This window comes from Arachis ipaensis, chromosome B09 (genome assembly GCF_000816755.2).
Source record: "Arachis ipaensis cultivar K30076 chromosome B09, Araip1.1, whole genome shotgun sequence".
Taxonomy (NCBI): Eukaryota; Viridiplantae; Streptophyta; class Magnoliopsida; order Fabales; family Fabaceae; genus Arachis; species Arachis ipaensis.
Window position 1 is genome coordinate 97,619,433 of NC_029793.2, and position 6,621 is coordinate 97,626,053.

A 6,621-nucleotide genomic window follows, 5' to 3' on the forward strand; every position below is an offset into this window, starting at 1 on the left:
AGGGAAAAATATATATTTTTCTAATTTTCGCACATTCTGTCCATGAAAATGAAGAAAAAAAAAAAGAAGTTAAGTTGGGTATTGATCGCCAAAATTACTTGATAAGATTAGAAGCCAAGAGTTACCTTGATAAGATCATAAAGATTGTCACAAGTTAAATAAACTCGTGGAATTATCCTAAACTTGACTCACGAGTTAACTTACAGACTCGTACGAGTTTATCTGTTATAATTTTTTTAAATATATATCATATACATTATATATTTATGTACACACACGTACACATACATACTCAAATTTAGCCATTTAAAATTAATAATATCCACTTTAAAGTATATAATAAACTAAAATAATAGCACACAATATAATTTACTAATATGTCCCTAAATCAATAATATCAAATAAGTAAATTGTCAAAAGTTGTCTCTAAATAAATATTTTATCCATAGACCCTAACAAGCATGAACATTGAACCACAATCGAAATTCAAAGCACATATACTAACTCTATAATTTACTAAATCTTCAATACTAAAGGCAATAAAATTTATAAATTGAATATTGAACATTATAAATTGAACATTCTGTAACAACTAACAACCATGAACATTAAACCTCAAATAAATGCAACAAATATATATGAGTGGAGCGAACCTATGGTGGTCAGCTATAACGGAGAACCAGCATAAAATAAAAAAAAATACACATCGCAGTAGGGCAGCACCGAGATGGAGTCATGAAGCAGAACATAACAGAGAGTCAGAGAGTGAGAAACAGAAAGCGACGACGAAGCAGAAAAGACGTAGGAGAAGCAAGCAAATGGCGGTGAACAGTGGCAGCAGGGCAAACGGTAAAGACGCGAAGCAAGGAAAACCAATGGGCAAGAGCATCAGATTCAAAGACAATTAGAATAGATGAAGGCATGAAGCATAGTAGAGGTAAGAAATGCCAGCAACAGAGCTGATAACTGCGACAAACGATGACAATCCGGTGGTCAGCTGTAACGATCCAATTTTCGGTATGTCATGATCATACTAAAAGCCGAGCGCTACCAATTTGCTTTCCTCAAATTTAACTATTATTTAATTATATGAGCCTGATTCGTCGTTAAAACATTTTTATCTTGCGAGGTACTTTTTATTTTGAAAACATTTGTGTTAGTATACAAAATCATTTATAATCATTTCATATATAACAACAGATACAACAGTTATAAACAACCACAGTTATATACATCTCATGTAGTTAACAACATTTAGATATCCAGCCTTTATTAGAGTATATATCTTAGTTAGAAGTTAGAACACCCCTATATATATGCATATACATATACATATACATACATATACATACCACATTCCAGGCCCTAACCTGTTTAAAAAGTTCCTAAGCTGGTGTCCAAGCTAGCCTAGACTCTATATCACCTAAATCCCTCTAAACTATACAAAGCAAGAGAAAGCACATTCTAGGTCTTCAAAACTCAACTCAGGTGGAATATCATCAAAAAGCGGAACATCATCTACTACTTCTCTGCACGATCATACATCGTCATATGGCATCTCACTGGTACTCCATCAAGTAGCCACATAACAGGAACCTCGTACAAAAGATTTAGGTTAAAATTTGTATTCAAAAAGGGTACAAACGCGGCCGGTCTCACATTATTTACATATAAACAGAGAACAGAGTTTGTCTTAGACTCAGAAGACTACCTAGAGCAGAATTTCTTTTGCGGAATAATCACTAGCGGATTATGAAAGAGTATTCATGCCTCCATCTGAAGGGGGAGAGAAGGGGGGTAAGAACTGGAAAGTTCTTAGTAGAGTCAGGCTAATTAGTCATGTTAATCCTTTGTGTTGTGCTTATTAGTCAATGATATATTTTATAGTAAACAAAAGGAAACATAGAGAATATATAAATAGAGATAACTGAGAAACATAATACAAATAGAAAAACACATGATAATAGCACACAGTAAACACAGAGTATAGAATACAAAAAAAGAAAACATACATTCATACAACAATCATAACAAAGAGAATGTGCAACCAAGTATGATGCATATCTATCCTATCCAGGCCATGAGCTCACGTGTCGGTTTACACCCTACAACCTGACATTACTTAGGAACTAGTCTTGGATATGGTTTCCCATTACATCCTTTGTGTATACATGTTGGTGGTTAAGAATACCACTCCTTCCTAACTACCAGTAGTCGACACAAAGGTCGACGCCATAATATACGCACAAGGGAAACAACAATCCTCAATTCATAGGCGTCCCTAAGATCAACACACAACAGAACAGCGATCCTCAGTTCGTGGATTTTTTTCGAGACCAACATATAACAGTTCGTGGGTTATTCCCGTAATCAATAATTATCAATTCATGGATTTTTCCCACATATAAAACAATAATAATTCATAGGTTTTCCCCAAACTGATGATCATTCAGTTCATGGGTACTTGATGAGTCCATATTTGATGATAATTTTTGCCTTGAATTAGACAAATTTTATCACATAAACTCACACTTAAGCACTAAAATAGCATACTTTTGTGATTTCTCTCTAATTTGAACTTAAATGTGAAAACATGTGTTTTTATGCTTAAATTGATAATTTTAATTCCATTTTTATTCCATTCGATGCCATGATAGGTTTTGTTAAGTGATTTCAGGTCAATTAGGCAAGAATGATTTGGTAGAAGTGGAAGGAAGCATGCAAAATGGGAGATTTCATGAAGAAAACAAAGGAGAAGCACACAGTCAAGTGTGCGTACGCACAAGTGCAAAAATCAGCAAGTGTGCGTACTCACAAGTCCCAACGCGTGACTTCATTAATGAAGCACGTGGCTTGCAAATTTGGGGCTCTTTTGGCCCAATTTTTGGAGTTATTGAAGCCATTTAAAGTGCTATATCAAGGGAACATCATTCCATATGAAGAGAGCTCACCATTAAATAGAATACAACATTATTAGGAGTAGGAGTAGTGTAGAGTAGTGTTCTTTCATTTCTCTCTTAGGGTTTACTTAAATTTCATTGTAGAATTTTATAGTTTTAGTTTTGATCTTAGATTTTGCTCATCTTTATTGTAAGTACTCTTTAATTTCCTCTTTAATTACACTACTCTTGCTACTTTGTCTTATGGTTCAAGTTATTTTGTTAATTGATTTCTTGAATCTTTTGGTTAATGAATTTAATGTTTTATGCTTTATATGTGCTTGATCGAGTTTCTATTGTTGATATTGTGAATAGTTTAGTTATAGTTTTCATTTTCATTTGAAATTTCCTATGTTTTGCTTTATTGCTCACCAAGTGTTTGTGAAAATGTCACTTGGAGATTTTGAGTAGATTTTCATACCTTGGTTTGGGAAATGAGTTCCTAGGATACTAGAGTCATGATGTCCGACATTTAGTGATAATTCTTGTGTTGTTAATTGGCTCTTGTTTCCATTGACGCTAGCTTTTTACTAAGTAATTAGTAAGTTAGCTAGGACTTATGGATTAAGGTCAATTATGCTTGCTTGACTTACTTCTCGATATTAGAGGTTGACGAAGTGAGATTAACTCATCATATTTGTGATAGTTGTGGTTATGACGATGATAGGATTCCTTAATTCTCATTCCCAAGTCAAGGCTCTTTTATACAATTATCGTATTTTCACTAAGTTTTGATCTTGTTTCCTTTTTAATTGCATTAATTTCCTTTTTGATCATTTGTTAGTTCTTTTATTTCTTAGTTCTTTTAATCTTCTGTTCCTTGATTGAAGAAACCCCTTTCTTCACAACCAAGAGTGTGACATCTAATTTGCATAGTTTGAGGGAGATGACCTGAGACTTCAAACTCCTGGTTTATATTTGTTTCAGATTGTGACAATCTTTTATTGAAACTTTGATTGAGAGTTAATTGTTAGTTTAGACTCTACTTGTAACAAAGAAATTCTTTTTTGTGAAATTCCAAACCCTCTGACCTGGCAGAAATTGGCCGATTAAGAAACTAATATAAGAAATACGTTGCAAGTACAGTTCTTAACCAGCAAAAATTCGCTTATCAATTTAGAAAGGTTGTCACAAATTTAGAATAAAAATACTGGGAGTAGGAATCGTAGGTCGTCTCCCAATGAGTTGATAAAAGAGTGCTATCTTATTAATCAGGAATTTTTCGAAAAGTTTTAAGAGTTGGAGAACAGAAAAGTCATGAGCTCACGTGTCGGTTTACACCCTACAACCTGACATTACTTAGGAACTAGTCTTGGATATGGTTTCCCATTACATCCTTTGTGTATACATGTTGGTGGTTAAGAATACCACTCCTTCCTAACTACCAGTAGTCGACACAAAGGTCGACGCCATAATATACGCACAAGGGAAACAACAATCCTCAATTCATAGGCGTCCCTAAGATCAACACACAACAGAACAGCGATCCTCAGTTCGTGGATTTTTTTCGAGACCAACATATAACAGTTCGTGGGTTATTCCCGTAATCAATAATTATCAATTCATGGATTTTTCCCACATATAAAACAATAATAATTCATAGGTTTTCCCCAAACTGATGATCATTCAGTTCATGGGTACTTGATGAGTCCATATTTGATGATAATTTTTGCCTTGAATTAGACAAATTTTATCACATAAACTCACACTTAAGCACTAAAATAGCATACTTTTGTGATTTCTCTCTAATTTGAACTTAAATGTGAAAACATGTGTTTTTATGCTTAAATTGATAATTTTAATTCCATTTTTATTCCATTCGATGCCATGATAGGTTTTGTTAAGTGATTTCAGGTCAATTAGGCAAGAATGATTTGGTAGAAGTGGAAGGAAGCATGCAAAATGGGAGATTTCATGAAGAAAACAAAGGAGAAGCACACAGTCAAGTGTGCGTACGCACAAGTGCAAAAATCAGCAAGTGTGCGTACTCACAAGTCCCAACGCGTGACTTCATTAATGAAGCACGTGGCTTGCAAATTTGGGGCTCTTTTGGCCCAATTTTTGGAGTTATTGAAGCCATTTAAAGTGCTATATCAAGGGAACATCATTCCATATGAAGAGAGCTCACCATTAAATAGAATACAACATTATTAGGAGTAGGAGTAGTGTAGAGTAGTGTTCTTTCATTTCTCTCTTAGGGTTTACTTAAATTTCATTGTAGAATTTTATAGTTTTAGTTTTGATCTTAGATTTTGCTCATCTTTATTGTAAGTACTCTTTAATTTCCTCTTTAATTACACTACTCTTGCTACTTTGTCTTATGGTTCAAGTTATTTTGTTAATTGATTTCTTGAATCTTTTGGTTAATGAATTTAATGTTTTATGCTTTATATGTGCTTGATCGAGTTTCTATTGTTGATATTGTGAATAGTTTAGTTATAGTTTTCATTTTCATTTGAAATTTCCTATGTTTTGCTTTATTGCTCACCAAGTGTTTGTGAAAATGTCACTTGGAGATTTTGAGTAGATTTTCATACCTTGGTTTGGGAAATGAGTTCCTAGGATACTAGAGTCATGATGTCCGACATTTAGTGATAATTCTTGTGTTGTTAATTGGCTCTTGTTTCCATTGACGCTAGCTTTTTACTAAGTAATTAGTAAGTTAGCTAGGACTTATGGATTAAGGTCAATTATGCTTGCTTGACTTACTTCTCGATATTAGAGGTTGACGAAGTGAGATTAACTCATCATATTTGTGATAGTTGTGGTTATGACGATGATAGGATTCCTTAATTCTCATTCCCAAGTCAAGGCTCTTTTATACAATTATCGTATTTTCACTAAGTTTTGATCTTGTTTCCTTTTTAATTGCATTAATTTCCTTTTTGATCATTTGTTAGTTCTTTTATTTCTTAGTTCTTTTAATCTTCTGTTCCTTGATTGAAGAAACCCCTTTCTTCACAACCAAGAGTGTGACATCTAATTTGCATAGTTTGAGGGAGATGACCTGAGACTTCAAACTCCTGGTTTATATTTGTTTCAGATTGTGACAATCTTTTATTGAAACTTTGATTGAGAGTTAATTGTTAGTTTAGACTCTACTTGTAACAAAGAAATTCTTTTTTGTGAAATTCCAAACCCTCTGACCTGGCAGAAATTGGCCGATTAAGAAACTAATATAAGAAATACGTTGCAAGTACAGTTCTTAACCAGCAAAAATTCGCTTATCAATTTAGAAAGGTTGTCACAAATTTAGAATAAAAATACTGGGAGTAGGAATCGTAGGTCGTCTCCCAATGAGTTGATAAAAGAGTGCTATCTTATTAATCAGGAATTTTTCGAAAAGTTTTAAGAGTTGGAGAACAGAAAAGTAAATGATTGTAAATTAAAGCAATGAAAATTAGCAAGAGAATTTATATAATCAAATAAAAGCCTTGACCGCGGGTAGATTAATTGGAAGTTCTATCCTTGTTGGATTTTCTCAAGTGTAGCATCAAGAGGTTGTTGTTTTCTGTTAGTTAACCCATACTAAATAAAGCAAAGTCAAGTGATTGAGCTAACTCTTATTCGCAAGTCCTAATCCTCTCCTTTGGAAAGTATTAGCGTTAGTAAATAGAGAATTAGCCAATAACTTCCAATTTAACTAATCACTTGAGCATTCCAACTCAAGGGTCTCCTCTTA